Here is a 16,124-nt window from a genome sequence, read left to right as displayed (position 1 = left end):
ACATATTTAGAGATTATTCAGGATATAAGATCAACTGGAAGAAGTCCTTAACATTCCTGCTGGTGGCAGGGACCCTGTGGCTGCACTCTAGGGGCACAGTTCGGGTGGCACTACCTGGCTTTAAATATTTGGGCGTGTTTATTACAAGAGAGCCACAGGCAGGAACATACTTCCGAAAGTAGACCAGCTTTGCTGGGATGCCCCACACTTGCGGGCACTCCCGCTTTCCTTACTGGGCTGGGTGGCCCTATTTAAAGTGATGACCCTCCAGGGTCTCCTGTACATCGTGCAAAAAACATCCTTTAAGATCCCACCAGACATTTTCTTTCAAAAGGTAAACTGTGAACTTCGGCTCCCGTTGTGGGATGGTGCTTCGCGCTGAGTAAGGTGCAGAGGGGAGTTTATTAAGGTGGACTGGCGGTCCAGAGCATTCTCAAGTATTACTGGGCCACGCAGCTGGTGGCTGTCAACAACTGGGTTGTTGTGGACCATGAGGATCCTGCTTACCGGGTAGATAGATTGGCCATGGGCAAGAGAGGTTACCCCACCCCGGTGCTGTATTGAAGAAAGTATGAGTGCACCATACCTACTCATACCCATACAGTGGTATTTTGGATATTTGGAGGGGTATTTATAGAGCGCGGCGTTCGCTCCGAAAGGAGCATCATGGCGCTGAGTAATCCTTGAGGCCAGGTCGCAGAGTGGTAGGGGGGAGGCTAAATGGAAGCTTTGGACCATTCATCGGGGAGATTGAAAATCCATGTTTTGAGAAGTTTTCTGAAAGGCTTCTCAAGTGTCTGATGTCTTAGGTGCCTGGGCATGCTGTTCCAGGCTTTGATAGCCAGGGAGCTTAGGGTTTTACCTCCTTTAGACTTCAAGTTAAACCTGGTAGGGGCCATGAAATTTTCTTGGGCAGAGCGGAGGGAACGACTCGGGTTGTAGTGTGGGAAGCGTCTAGTGAGGTAAACAGGACCTGTTTTGTTGAAGGCCCGAAAGGCAGCGATGAGAATCTTGAAAAGTATTCTCTTGTGCAGGGGAAGCCAATGTAAGGTCTTTAGAGCTGCAGAGATTGAGGATTTGCGAGGTAATTTTAAGACAAGACGGGCAGCAGTGTGTAGAACACTTTGGAGTTTGGAGAGGGTGGACTTCTTGGTCCCTGCCAGGAGGCCGTTGCAGTAGTCCACGCGCGAAAGAATGAGGGCTACTGTTACCGTTTTTCTAGAATCTAGGGGAAGAAAGTCAAAAAACTTTCTGAGGGATTTAATTATGCCGAAGCATCTGCCGGCCACGGTCGTGGCATGATGGTCAAATGAAAGATCGGAGTCAAAGAGTACCCCGAGGTTTCTAGCGGTAGAGACGGTCTGGGGGGGGCAGCAGAATTATCGGGCCACCAGAGGGCAGGACAGAAAGAGGCATTCTTTCCGATGGGGAGGATCTCTGTTTTATTTGAGTTACAACGGAGGTGGTTGGAGTCCATCCATTGGAATACAGCAGTCAGGCAGTGCTTAAGATTGAGCTCTGCATTGTTGGAGTTGTCGTCTAGGGGGATGATCAACTGAGTATCATCGGCGTATGAGGTGACAGTTATGCCGAATGATTCAATCAGGGTGAGGAGAGGGATGAGGTAAATATTAAAAAAGAGGGGACTAAGGATTGACCCTTGGGGCACTCCGGAGGAGACTGTTTTCTCTTTAGATTGAAAGGGGCCCAGGGCAACAATTTGGGACCTGTTGCTGAGAAAAGATCTGATCCATAATAGGGCTGAGGGTGTGTAGAGAGGCTACCAAGTGTTTAGGCTTAAGCTGACTGAAATTACTCCACTGTAAGATGGTGATCTCGTACGTGCAGTGGGAGGATTGCAGGGCTTCATAAAATGGGGATTGATTCGCTTAGAGCGGCCAGGCGATGTGTGGAGGGGACAGGCACTTGTGTCCTTCACGATCCTACAACAAAAGTATAAATTAGGTGACTAAAACGGTTCTGACATTTGTAGGTGGCCACGCTCTGCAAAGTCACATCCGGGAAGGGGGGCAGTTGCCTGATGCATCCCCACTGGAGGACCAGCTGGTAACTAATCCCCTGACCGAAAAAGCAATCTCAACCATCTATAGGAAGTTGAACTACAATTCTCTGGATGCCTTGGGGACGCGAAGAGCTGTGTGGGAGAGGGATATAGGCACGCTTGGCGATGGCGATTGTGTGGAGGCCATTCAGGGTATCAGGGAGTTGGCAATTAGAACTCATTTTTGTCTAATTTAACTGCAGATACTGATACTGCGCCAAATCAATTACCCTGTTTACATTAAAGGGCAGCTTGAACTCAGAGCTCAACAACAGACTCGATTTAATAAATGACCAGCACACTGCTTATCTTGCCAAGACACAGGTACTTTGTAAAACTCTTTTTATTGAACGAATGCTCAATCGATAGTGTTGACACCGAAAATACGGTGCACACTAGTGAGAGTGATTAGACTAAAAACACAAAGTCTGCAAATATAGAGTGAGTAACATAGCTTGGCTTGTCCTGACACTCCCTGGCCAAATCCCACTACATAAAACTAGATTGCCCTTTATTGAAGGCAGGTAGTCCTCCCAAGGATCTGGAGATCACTGGGCTGCAAGACAACTTGCCTTTTGGTTCAGGATCATCCAAGGATGCAGACAGGCCAGTAGGACTGGGACCAAGTCCATAGTTCTCTACAGAGCCTCACCAGCAGAGAAGGCTGCAGTGCCCGGCTCTTCTTAGGTCGCCAAGAACTGAAATTCAGGGTCTGGGGATGCCACCTAAAATCTTGATTTAAGGGTGTTACAAGGGACTGACATGTAGAGGCTAATGGGCCCCTCTCCTGGGGTGTCTACACCCTCTATCATGCAGACCTCCTGTGGGAAGGGGACATAGTCCTAGCCCTGATTGGATAAGTCCCACCATCTTCAAGATGGTGGGCACTACAAAGTGTACTTCACCTCGCCTCCAGCACTTGAGGGGTGGAGTTGACAGAGGGGGCGCGGGGCGCACCTCCTGTTCTATCTAAGGTTTCCCACCTGTCCTTGCACCTAAAAGGGGGTGAGGACAGGAAGATCGCTTGCTCCATCTAACAGAAGAGGCTGCGGTCGCATTACAAAGGCGGCAAGGCCTTTGAAAATCCCTGCCACAGATGGCTCTGCCTGACCAGGGGGAGGTGTGAATACCTCCACCCAGGAAAGGCATCGTTATCGACCTCAAAGTGCACAGGCACTCTACCTATGAGGACAGAACACTGTCCGGTGGTAGCCAGTCGATGATCACACTAATGATTGGTAGATCTTAGGGGACCCCTCTAAGGGGCACTCTGTGTGAAATTTTTAATAAATCGGACACTGCAATCAGCAGAGGTTTATTATGCTGAGATCTTTGGTATCAAATATCCCATATTTCAGTGAAACCTTCATGAAGCTGTAGAACTCGTAATGACAAGTGTGCAGCCAATGTACTTACTATAGAGCTTCCCTGGTCACTTGCAATATCCCGGAATGGACAAGGATATTGCAGGGGCACATCTGCTCATGCAGATATGCCCTCACAGGAGATATCCCTGAAGCAGCGTGCACTATAAGGCCTGCTAGAGGCGTGTCTTACCGATATCTCAGACAGTCCCCATGGGCATCGCATGCAGGGATGTGTGCCATGTCGACTCTTCAGTTTTGTCTGCACCAAGACACGCAGGCTGCAGTGGCAGTATGTATGTATGAATGTATGTATGTATGTATGTATGTATGTGCTTGGTGAGGGGTCCCTTAGTGTGGCATAATGTGTGCTGCAGCCTTTAGAGACCCTCTTAAACAACAAGGCCCTTGGTCCCAGAGGTATCTTTTACTGGGGACTTATAAGTGAGCTAATGCGGTGCCAATCGTGGAAACGACTGGTACACTTAAGAGAAGGAGATCGGGCTCAGGGTACCTGGTCGGCAGGGACCCTGTGCACTTCCAGTAAATACTTTATAATTTTCCAGGTAAAAAGTGAAGGCTAAACATGTCCAAAACAGGCCTTTTCCTACATTGAGACATTTTTCCTAGGACAGCGAAAACTCTACAGCAGGTCTTGCTCACAGTCCTTATACTGTGACTGCCACTACTGAACATTAATCTTGAATTGTTAAAGCAGGGCCAGGATCTGGACAGGAGCCAATGAACAGTAGAGCAACTCACCAGATAATAGAAGTCTTCTATCTTCCCACTCACTCAGAGAGAACAATGCCATCCCATGTATTGCATGACAAAGAGGCCACAACCCTCAGTGAAACACTCACCTCTCAGATAGGATTTGTTAAAAAGAATAAAATGAACATAACGCGTCCCTGGGGACCCCACAGATACACCGTTCCTACCAGTACCATAAATGCTTGGGGTCCCGCAGGTAAACCTAACAGTGCTACGAAGGCTTAGGGGCCCTACAGGTAAACCTTTCCTAACCCAGTGCTACAAATGCAATGTGCTCACTGCAGCAAGACTGGGCGCCCTAGGGCAGCAATTAAGTTGCTTGGCATTTATCTACCCTTAGCTAAGCCACGTGATAAAGGCAGTAGATCAGGATGATTCTCCTCGATCAGAAGTAGATCTCACTATCGAAAAGGGTAAGACCCTGGTATAACACAAACGCAGACATGCGGTTAGGATCTACCAGGACATGTAGTAAACTATTAATGTATGTATCTGTTGGATTAGATTGCATTGCAAGTTAATTCTATGTCAGGACCAGAGGCTCTGATTATGCTTTTCTTTCTCCGCTTTAATCCAATATCATAAACACAGCAGCCAGAAAAGCAATAAAATGATTTTTTCTTGTAACATACAGAGAACAAAACGTCATTTGCTCTTCTAAGAAAAAGTAAAACTCGGTCCAGGAACATCAAATCCCATAAGTCCAAGAGGTAGCCTCCCACGTAGTCCTTCCTCACGGTCTCCAACTCCTGAAAGCTCCACCATCTTACACAGACGTCCTCTTTCTTCGCTGCTGCGCAGCTAGTTAAGTACCCTTTTTTGCTCTCTGTGCATTTGTGTGTTAACTGTGTTCTTTTCTTATTGCGGGGAGGGAACGTCGATGAAGGGATTCTGGAATACATTATATGTTTGGGGTTGACCTTCCCTTCACAGGTTCCCTCGATGTATAGCCCCGGGAGTGTTTCCTACTCCTTACGCGGCAGTCCAGTTGCGGTGCTCTGCGGGGCCACCAGGGGGCACTCGCGCGTCTCGTTGCTCCCACAGCGTGGCGTCTTCATAGAGGAGAGGCACTGAGGGAGTAACGAGTCTGCCGGAGCCTGTCCCCAAGCCGCCAAACCGTTACGCCCTGCAGGGTCTGTATTTGTCACCCTTTCTGCAGCATTGACGCCCATTGGGGGTCCGTATTCTGGCATTGATTTGAACTCGCTGGCGGCGGAATGCGCAAGATTGGCCCAGGCCTACGGGGGCACCCCGGCTCCTGCATCCCTACCCACCCCGGGGGAGGATCCCCCACCACCCAAGAAGGTTTGTGGAGAAGGGTCCGTAGGGGAGGCGCAGGGGGTGGACAAGGATGCCTTTGAACGCCTGAAAACAGCGTTTCTGGCCAAGTTCGTACCACCGACCTCGGCGTCTCCCCCGTAGCCAGAACCCACAGTGTCCACGGCACCCCCTTCCCCATCCCAGGATGGGGACTCCCTCTCAGACTCGGGCGATGAGGGGTCTTCGCGGTCCTGGCACCCGGCTGGTTCTTCGGGTGCCTTGCCCCAGGATGCCCCTGGCATGCTGGATCCAGATGAAATCATACATCCACAGTCGGCAGCCTGGGCTCCTGGGGACAAGGTGGCCAAGTTTGTGGCAGGGGGCCTCCGCAAGCCTCTGGAAAAGGAAGCTCAGGGGTGTCTTAGGGTGGAGTGTCCACGCCCCACGTTGGAGGGGAAGGTGGCACTGACTCCAGAGTTGGACTCTAAAATGGCGACTTTCCTAGCAAAATACATTAAGGATCCGCGTAAGGGGATAGACCATTCCTGGCGTTCATGCCAGGATAAGCTCCTGGATGCCATTGGGCCAATGAAATTTTTTTTAGACATGGCGGAGGAGGCGAAGGCAACAGGATCAGTCATCTCACCTGACGTTTTGTCTAATTGGGCGCAGAGTGCGATAGCCTTTTTGGGTAATGCCAACTGCGCCCTGTCCACGGAGCGTTGGCGCTCCCTGCTTATCAAGTTGGACCCAAAGCTGGGTGACTGGACGTCCTCGGAAGCAGGTGCCGTGGCGCAGAGGGCCTGTAAGGGGACCCTTTTGTAAAAGAATTGGGAAAATTTGTGGCCATGTTCACCTCGCTGGACAAGGCCCAGTCAAACATAAAGAGAGTCTTTCAGAACCGTTTTTCCCACGGGCCGGTCGCGGGAGGGGCCGCGCGATCGGCCGCTGCGGTCAGCAGACCAGTAATAGGGGACAATGCCTCAGCAGGGGACAATACCAGACCTCAGCAAACTTCAACATCTTTTACACCACCAAGGGGCAACGTTTCAGAGGCCGAGGCGGTTTCAAGAATAACTCCGGCAGTGGTCATTCAGGAGGTGAGTGTCATCCCAGCGGGGCAGGTGCGCATTGGGGGGCGCTTAGCGGAGTTTCAGCATGCTTGGTCGGAACTCACGACATATGCTTGGGTCTTACAGACCGTAAGGGGGTTCCATATAGATTTCTACGATCAACCGCGGCAGGTCGCGCGACCGCATCCTATTTCCGTCCCGATGCAGCTGATCAACGAGGAGGTGTCCGCCTTGCTCAGGAAAGGAGCCATCCGTCGATTAACTCTGCGCCCCAACGGTTTCCTCAGCAACGTCGTCAGACGGACAGGGGACAAAGGCCGGTGATCAACCTCAAGGAGTTCAATGGATGGCTGGTCTACCGGCACTTCAAGATGGAGGGGATCCATCGTCTGCGGGACGTCCTCCTACCTCAGGTTTGGATGGTCAGGTTGGACCTAAAGGATGCATATCTGGTGGTCCCGATCCTTCCTCCTCATCGCCGTTTCCTCCAGTTCTCGTGGAGGGGTCAGGTGTACGAATTCACCACCCTTCCATTCGGACTTTCCTCGGCACCTTGGTGTTTTACAAAGGTGTTACATCCGGTGGTGGAAGACCTGAGAGGGCGCGGAGTGAGACTGATCGTGTATTTAGACGACATTCTCCTCATGGCGCAGTGTACGAGGACTTTGGTCTCCCAGGTGAGGCAGGCGACTTCCCTTCTGGAAGGTTTGGGGTTAGTCATCAACAGGGACAAGTCCGTCCTCTCTCCGACCCAGAGTTTGGTTTTCCTGGGATTCGTCGTGGATTCCGTGAAGTCTTCCTAGAGTCTGCCGGCCCGCAAGATGGCCAAAATACGTCACTTGTTGCGGCAAACTATCGCCAGGCCGACGACTTCGCTTCGCCGGCTGGCGCGAGAGGTAGGTATTCTTTCCTAGTCGATCCAGGCGATCTTCCCGGGCCCGCTTCACTACCGGGCCTTGCAGCGCCTGAAGGCACATCACCTCAGGAAGGGACTGTCGTACGATCAGTCAGTTCCCTTGTCGGAGGACGCCAGGGACGAGATGGCATGGTGGTTGCAGCATATGGAGGCCTGGAACGGCCCAGCAATCTTCAGGTCTATCCACCAATTTTGTGATAGAGTTGGACGCCAGCAGGTCCGGTTGGGGTGCCCGTTGCGGAGAGTTTTCTACCGGCGGCGTATGGTCTGTAGAGGAACAGCAGTTGCACATCAATTGTTTGGAGCTCCTCGCGGGCTCTTTCGCCGTCTGCTGTTGAACCAGGCATCAGGCGACCTCGTGTGTATTACTAAAGATGGACAATGTGTCGGCGGTGCAGTATGTCAACCGCTTGGGAGGTCCTCGTTCCCGTGCCCTGGCAGATCTGGGAGTTCTGGGAGTAGTGCCTAGCGCACCAGATCTCGGTGACAGCGGAGTACCTACCGGGAAAGGCCAATCAAGTAGCGGATTGGCACTCCAGGCATTTGAGAAATTCCAGTCTGTGGAAGTTGGATCTCTGGGTCTTTAAAATGGGTGAACGGTCTTTGGGGACCACTTTCGGTGGACCTCTTTGCATCCTGCCTAGATTACCAGCTCCCACGCTTCTTCAGCTGGAGGCCGGATCCTCTGGCGGAGGCCACGGACGCTTTTCTCCAGGACTGGAGTCTGGAGAGGGGTTACACTTCCCCCCCGTTAGCGATGGTGGCTCGCACGGCGGCCCGGATCTGCCTGTTGAGGGCGGAGACGGTGGTGGTGTCGCCTTTTTGGAGGGCTCAAGTCTGCTTTCCAGTTCTTCTGGAACTTTCTTGGGATTTTTCAATCCTACTCCCCCCGTTCCCTCATCTTCTTCTGAACCCGGACGGGGAGCATCACCACCTCATACTCCAGGTATCGCTCCGCCTCATGGCATGGAGGCTTTAAGGAGACGCTGGTCGCCCCTAAGCCTTTCGGGACAAGCTTAGGGCCTCTTGGTAAAGGCCTGGGCAGACAGCACGTCTAAGCAATACAGGTCGGCATGGACCAAGTGGTTGCGTTGGTGTGTTCAACGGGATTTCGATCCCATGGTCGCAGGCGTCGTTCCCTTATTGAATTTCCTGGCTGAGTTGGCTACGGAAGGGCTGGCTTACAGATCTATCAACGGGATAAGATCAGCAATTTTGGCGGCTCATTGCCCGGTGGACGGGGCCCCAATCGGAGAGCACCCGTTTGTTTGTAGGCTCCTGAGGGGTATTCGGTTGTCATTACCACCCGAACCGCGTTACTCAGTTCTTTGGGACGTTAACTTGGTCATCAATCTTTTTTTGTCCTGGCAGCCTAACAAATATCTCTCTGGGAAAGAGCTTTCGGCAAAGTTGGCTATGCTTTTGTGTTTGGTGTCGTGCCGTACAGTCTCTGATGTTCGAGCTCTGGACATTACAGCGAGGGTTTTTCCCCCAGAGGGGGTCTCATTCACACTTGGTCGCCGCACCAAGTCAGATTCCAGGACTATTTCATACCCGGCTTTCGCGGATGTGCCCAAACTCTGTGGTAAACTGTCTGAAATCCTATGAGGAAATGACAATTGAGTTTCGTCCTCTGGGCGAACGGCAACTCCTTATCACTTTGAGAAAACCACACCGTGCTGTCTCTTCCCCCACGATTGCTAGGTGGGTGGGATGGGTCATGCAGGAGGCGGGTATTGATACACATTCTTGTTTGGTGCACATTCTGCAAGAGGTGCAATGGCCTCGAAGGCATTTTCCTTAGGAGCTCGGTTAGAAGACCGTATACGGGTGGCAGATTGGTCTTCTGACTCCACCTTTAAGAGGTTTTACTTCAAGCCAGTGGTGGAGGTTGCTCAGTTAGTGGTAAGTAAGCTTTGAACTAGCATATTCAGAGCCTCCGGTCCTGACATAGAATCCAAATTTGCCTAGCATTGTGACGGTAATGTTCAATTCTATTAAGGACACGATGGTGAGGACTATCCCCCCCGTTGCACACTAGGTGCGAACCCTCCCGTACTTATGTAAGTAAACTATTTTTATCTTTGCGAGGAAATGCTTGTTGCCTGCATTTTGATGTTCTTCACAGTTGTGGTGTTGGATGGTTTCAAGTACGCTCACGGGCTGTCGTTATGTTTCAGGACGTGATGGAGCCAAGCGAGATCAATGCAGGCGTGACTCGCGTGAAGAAAGAGGATGTCTGCGTAAGATGGTGGAGCTTTCTAGGAGTTGGAGACATTGAGGAAGGACTACGTGGCAGGCTATCTCTTGGACTTATGGGATTTGATGTTCATGGACTGAGTTTTACTTTTTCTTATAAGAGAAAATGACGTTTTTTCTCTGTATGTTACAAGAAAAAATCATTTTATTGCTTTTCTGGTTGCTGTGTTTATGATGCTGGATTAAAGCGGAGAAAGAAAAGCATAATCCTCGCCTCCGTGTCCTTAATAGAATTGAAACCTACCGTCACAATGCTATGCAAATTTCGAATCTTATGTCACTATTTTCCGCACACAACATACAACATAGATTCCTCACATGCATCCCCTGATGAAGGTGAACCCCCTAAATGAATTGGGCAGACTGAATTTGAATTTATTTGCGGAACAGTGGATTTTATAAGTGATTCTATGAGAATAAATATGCTTAAACTGGAATACAAGTGGATTTGCTTCCAAGGGGAGGAGACATTAATGCACTTTTACGGGTACAAGCTGTGGTGGAGCAGGAGACACAGGCCAGATCTAGTCTGGCGCTATATAAACAAATGTAGCCAAATACATCTACTTTCTGGCACGCGATGAGTGGATTTCATAAATACGACAATAATGAATGAAAAATGCACGGCATGCATAGACAAGGTCTGCTATGTAACCTCTGGACTCCTGTAAACCTAAACAAACACCAGTAATCAGACACTAGGGACATCACCTGAAGCTCCTAAGATTTTCCTTTTGTTTGGTATCTTGTTTTTGGGAGGTGGGTTTTTAGGATAAGCTATTTTTGGGTGTGTCTGGGGGTGGGGTGTGTCAGGTAGCCCCTGTGGTAGACGATGGGATAGAGGATAAGGAGTGCCATGCCATCCCTTCATATATTTCTCCCCTCCTATATTCACAGTCCCCTTTTACCAGTTGTCTGCTTTGCTGTTATCAAGAAGTGGAGAGAGGGGAATCGGCAGGCAGCCCCTTTAAGCCGGAGCTGAGGACAGACATCAGAGGATACACACTTGAAGAAGGCGGGGACGGAGAGCGAGTCAGGTTGGTCAGTAGTTGGTCCAGCTACACGCGGCATGGAAACACGAGGCGGAGAAAACCAGCGGGGGTAGACCGGAAAGACAGAGAAGGACTAACAGCTTTATGAGAGAGAGAACTGGAGCCCAGGGGAGCTCACAGCTTGTTGCTGAGCAGAACACCCTAACCTGGCGGAGGAGGGAAAGCCGAAGCAGAAGACCAGACCTCAATGAAGGACGCGGAGTCACCGCGCCACGGCCCGGAGTGACGTGTCTCTTACAGGTATGTGGGTGTCTACGGGACTTTTGGAAAGGGGCTGAGTCAGAGAGGGACGGGAGAGGAGGCTGAGGGGTGAAAGGGACCCAGGGAAAAGGAAATAAGTGAGACGGAAACAAAGACAAGAGCAGAAATCTTCGGCTACTCTTTCTTTTGGTTGCTCCAACCTCTACCCCTCTCCTTCACATTTATGCATAGCTATTATTTATCCCTCACATCCTCCCTTGACTAAACCATAAAGCAAAAACACTTACCTGAGGCTTATCCTTCTGTCTGAGGGACGACGGCGGCCGAGGCTCACCTAAGGGACTGAAGTGGAAGACCCTGTGGGAAAGAAGAATATAACAGAGACAATCAATCATTGTGATTTCCTGTAATACTAATAAAAAGTGCATACCAAGGAATTATTCAATTCAGTGTGCTCCTTCTTGACCGGCTCTTCTACAACGTGGAGCTACATACTTTCCCTACAGTGAATGGGAGACAGAAACACAGAGACCAACAGACACACACACACCGGAAAGCATAGTAGGAAAACGCTATATACAGTTTTTATATTCTAGCATATGTACATTGTTTTAGAAAGATGGCGGAACTATTTATTCTGTTCAATGTGCTTATTTTGCTAATTACTTTTATCTGCTTCTATTACCATTGCAGTTCTGAAGAGAAAATCCGACTTATATATGATATTGGCGTAATATATCCAATATAAGCAATATTACTTTGCAACGAAACCCCTTGTAAATACGCTCATACTTGAGACATGGGAAAATCGGGCCTTGGCCAAATAGGCGCCATCTTGATTTCGTTTCCCCGTCCTCACTTAGTTTAGTTCCAAAAGCACGTGACACCCTTTAGGATAGAAACTGAGCAGTCAGTCTAGGCTAAGAATGAACCATTACGTCTGTTTCCTGGGAACTCAAGGTCGCATCTGCCCTTTAAGTCAGATAGGCACATTCCTGTAGGCACCGTGCCTGTACTCCCATGCACCAGAACGAAAGGGAGTCACCTTCTCTGACCTGCCCCCATAATAGCTTAGCTGAGTTTGGAACTAATCAACTGTGCCTTATATGGGCTTTCCTTTTTGGCTTCACGAGAAGTGGTACTTTTCCATGTAAGGGGTTTCATGTGCTATGCTGAAAGTATATATGCACTGTTTTGAATGTGATCCAGCAGTCTCCTCTACAGCACCTTTGAGGGTGATGTTGTAATTTGGCAGCGGCTAGATTAAGCATTAGCAGAAGACATGCTGTATTCAGCAACTATTGTAACATCGTGCGGACTCCATTTTGTATTTGTGGCAGCCATTTTGTCTGCCACATGTTGCCATGTGCTCACCATTTGCTTTGTCCTACCTTCTTGTTAACTGCGCCTGAAATCTGCCCAGCAACAGGCTATATTTAGCATCCCCCACTTTCATGCATGCCCAGGCATGTCCAGTAGGGTCTGCAGCTGTTAGTAATTAGTTCCAGATAGGAATGTGTTTACTAGTTTCTGAAAACTGTTAACTCCGCCCACTCATCGATTGTGCCTTCCAATATGCCCTTATATGTACATAAAACTTGCTTTTGTGTTTTGTACCGCCTCCTTTTGAGCCCCTGCGTGGGTATAAAAGGACCTTGCTTTCTTTGTTCGGGGTGCTACTTCATACAATACTGGAGGGTGTTGTTTGGACCGTAGTACCGCCTCATGAGGTGTAATAAATATTGTTTTTTTATTTCCAGTTTCTGTGCCAACTTCTTCTTATGGTCTGAGGACTTTGTGCGGAGAAGGGGGAACCCCTTGCACTGGTAGGCCTTGCTGAGGCTCATCACTACAGTGAGGACGAGAGAGAGGCTCCTCTATATACAGTACTTTACATAATAAACGATTGAACCTTCTCCATTGCCGACTGACTTGATTATTGGTAATTGGTATATGGGCTATTGGTAAGTATAGTCCTGTGGTATATAATTTTGGGTACTTCAGTTGGCGACTCCGCCGGGACTCCGCGATAGGGCCATCCCCTCCTGTAAGCAGGAGTGAAGGGACAGGGAGGAGTTCTGGTCGAGTGGGTGGACTGAAAAAGGATCCTAATTGAGAAACCAGTCTTTGGTCGGAAAGTTCCACTCTCGCGCCAAGTGACCTTACCAGCTGCTAAATAACCCTTCGCCGGAGTCCTTCGGGCTTAACCCGGAAGGATAAGTTACTTACCTGTAATCCTAGTTCTCTTCCAGGGGTATCCTCATCAAAGTCATAAGCACTGAATATTCCCGCTCATGTGCGGGACCCCGGAAACAATATAAAAATATATATGTAAAAACACATATCTAGCTCCACATATATGTATGTACATATATTATTTTTCTCATACCAATGCAGCCCCAAAAAGAGGCTAACACAATGTAAAACCTTGTACATGTACTGCAATTATAAAGGAAACAAAGAACACATTAAATCAAATATCCTTTGAATTTTGTGTTTTAATGAGTAAAACCACTCATAATTCCTGTAAATTGCTCATAAAAAGACAATGTTAGCCTCAGGCTGCATTGAAAAGCAATAACATAGAAAATGAAAGCATTTTCAACAAAAAACTGGCACTGTGCCTTTAAGGCAGCCCTGAACCCAGGCTTCCCATCATGCCTCAGGGGTGACAGTTAGGTCAGTTGTTCTTTGCATAACCCTGATGTCAGGGCTAAATACAAATATAAAAACGTACAGCTCTCATTTACCTGGGGAGGCGGGTGGGTTGCTTATGACTTTGATGAGGATACCCCTGGAAGAGAACTATGATTACAGGTAAGTAACTTATCCTTCTCTTCCAGGGGATCCTCATCAATAGTCATAAGCACTGAATAGAATAGCAAGCCCAACAACCACCTGCAGGTAAATGAGAAGTACATCTTCTACCTTAAAAGACCCATCACAGCCCAGACTGGCTGTTAAACAGATTTCGCAAGGAGGCTTGGCCTACTTGGGTATCTGCTCTCGTGTCAGAATCAAGACAATAATGTCTGGTAAATGTATGGACGGACCGCCAGGTCGCCGCCTTACAGATCTCAGATATGGGCACATTATTGAGAAAAGCCGCAGTCGCAGCTCTTCCCCTGGTGGAATGCGCCTTGGGAGAAAACCCCAGGGTTTTTTGCGCTAGCTGGTAAGCAAGTTTAATACATGAAACGGAAATGGAACGTTTTGAGGCAGCATGGCCTGTCCTGATCGATCCATAGTTAACGAAAAGATGATCAGAATGACGAATCACTTTAGACCTGTCAAGATAGAATTTTAAAACCCTTTTCAGGTCTAAAGAATGCAGAGCCCTCTCAGCTGGAGTAGAGGGGTTGGGGAAAAAAGTGGGCAGAGAAATGGTCTGATTTACATGAAAATCTGACACCACTTTAGGCAGAAAAAAATGGATGCATTCGTAGCACCACCCTATTCAAATGGGACACCGTATAGGGTTCTGATGCACAGAGGGCTTGAATCTCGCTCACTCTGCGAGCTGACGTGATAACCACCAAAAAAGCTGCTTTCTATGAAAGATGTTGTAAAGTAGCTTTGTGAATGGGTTCAAAAGGAGGACCCATTAACTTTGATAGCACCAGGTTCAACTCCCAGGGTGGAGAAGGAGGACACACTGGAGGGTATACTTTTTTTAACCCTTGCAGGAAGTCCTTGACAGATGCTAGCTGGAAAAAAGAGGTTTGAGAAGGTGACCGCCCATAAGCCGTTATGGCCGCTAGGTGAACCTTGATGGAATTACATTTTAAACCCGCTTTAGCCAGACACAACAAATAAGGAAGAACTGCTTCTTCTTGACATTTGATCGGATCATGACTATTCTGTATACACCACATATAGAATCTCTTCCACTTGCATGCATAAGAATGTCTGGTGGAAGGACGCCTTGCCTCTTTCAGAATGAACATGCAGTCCTCTGGCAATCCTAGATGGCCGTATTGGATGACCTCAGGAGCCATGCTGCCAAGCTCAGTGACGGAAGGTTGGGATGGAAGATCTTCCTGTCCATCTTGGACAACAGGTCCGGCCTGCATGGTAGCCTCTTGTGAGCAGTAAATGAAGCAGGTCCGTGTGCCACCACTGCCTCGGCCAATCGGGAGCAATCAGAATCATTGTTGTGCACGAGTGTGTTAGCTTGCTCACCACCTTCGGAATCAACGAGAGAGGTGGAAAGGCGTACACAAATTTGTTTGACCAGTCGATCAAAAGAGCATTCCCTCTCGAGCCTGGCCGGTGGAACCTGGAGGCGAAGCTTCGGCATTTGGCGTTTTGGTCATCCGCGAACAGGTCTATGGTGGGACGACCCCAGGATTGAAAAAGCGCCTCTACCACTTCGTCGTGAAGAACCCAGTCTTCCTTGTCGTTGAAATGACGGCTTAGAGTGTCTGCCCTCATGTTTTGCTCTCCTGGAAGGTGAACCGCCGTGACAGACAGCCTGCGAGCCAGAAGCCAATGCCAGATCCTCTGCGCTTCCAACGACAACGTCCGGGAGCTCGTTCCCCCCTGCTTGTTCAAGTAGTACATCGTGGTGGTGTTGTCCGTCTGTACTAGCACAGATACCTCTTGGATTGAGGAGAGGAACGCTTTGAGAGCTAGGTGTACTGCTCTCAGCTCCAGCATGTTGATATGGTAAGTGCTTTCCTTGTGTGACCACTGACCTTGCACCTGCAGTGGGCCCATGTGCGCTCCCCAGCCCAGAAGGGAAGCGTCCATGATCAGTGTTTGCACAGGGGGAGGTTGGTGGAACAGGACTCCCACCTGCATATTCTGAGCTTTTGTCCACCACGGAATAGAAGCTCGAGCTGCATCTGAGATGGTGATGTGATCGTCCCAGCGAGCCGATTGCTGATCCCACTTGTCCTCCAGATCCTGCTGAAGAGGACGCATTCGAAGTCTGGCATTCGGGACCAGGAAGATGCAAGACGCCATCGACCCTAGCAGGGAGGCAATCCTGCGCACTTTCTGAGCCTTGCCGCGAAGAATCAGTTGACATTTCTGGGTGATTGATGATTGTCTCTCCTCCGAAGGAAACACTTTTCCTGCTTTGGAGTCTAGTAGAGCTCCAAGGAAGTGGATCCTCTGGTTGAGCTGAATGACTGACTTTCCGAAGTTGACATTTAGCCC

At 49.3% G+C, this 16,124-nt stretch overlaps 1 protein-coding gene and 1 long non-coding RNA gene across 3 annotated transcripts in view; both read right to left on the bottom strand.

The window, feature by feature from the left end:
- LOC144755990 (endogenous retrovirus group PABLB member 1 Env polyprotein-like) overlaps positions 1 to 16,124 on the bottom strand; it is a 1,167,430-nt gene that overhangs the window by 956,215 nt on the left and 195,091 nt on the right. The window lies entirely within an intron of this gene.
- Positions 1 to 16,124, bottom strand: part of LOC144755860 (uncharacterized) — an 84,823-nt gene that overhangs the window by 4,157 nt on the left and 64,542 nt on the right. For both annotated transcript variants that reach the window (XR_013594986.1, XR_013594992.1), the window contains exon 3: positions 11,249 to 11,318. This is a non-coding gene — a long non-coding RNA (uncharacterized LOC144755860). The remainder of the gene's footprint in view (positions 1 to 11,248; positions 11,319 to 16,124) is intronic.

The sequence above is a fragment of the Lissotriton helveticus genome, chromosome 1_1, assembly GCF_964261635.1.
Source record: "Lissotriton helveticus chromosome 1_1, aLisHel1.1, whole genome shotgun sequence".
In the NCBI taxonomy this organism is placed as follows: domain Eukaryota; kingdom Metazoa; phylum Chordata; class Amphibia; order Caudata; family Salamandridae; genus Lissotriton; species Lissotriton helveticus.
The sequence above is the reverse complement of the archived record's forward strand: the minus strand, read 5'-3'. Positions and strand labels throughout refer to the sequence as shown.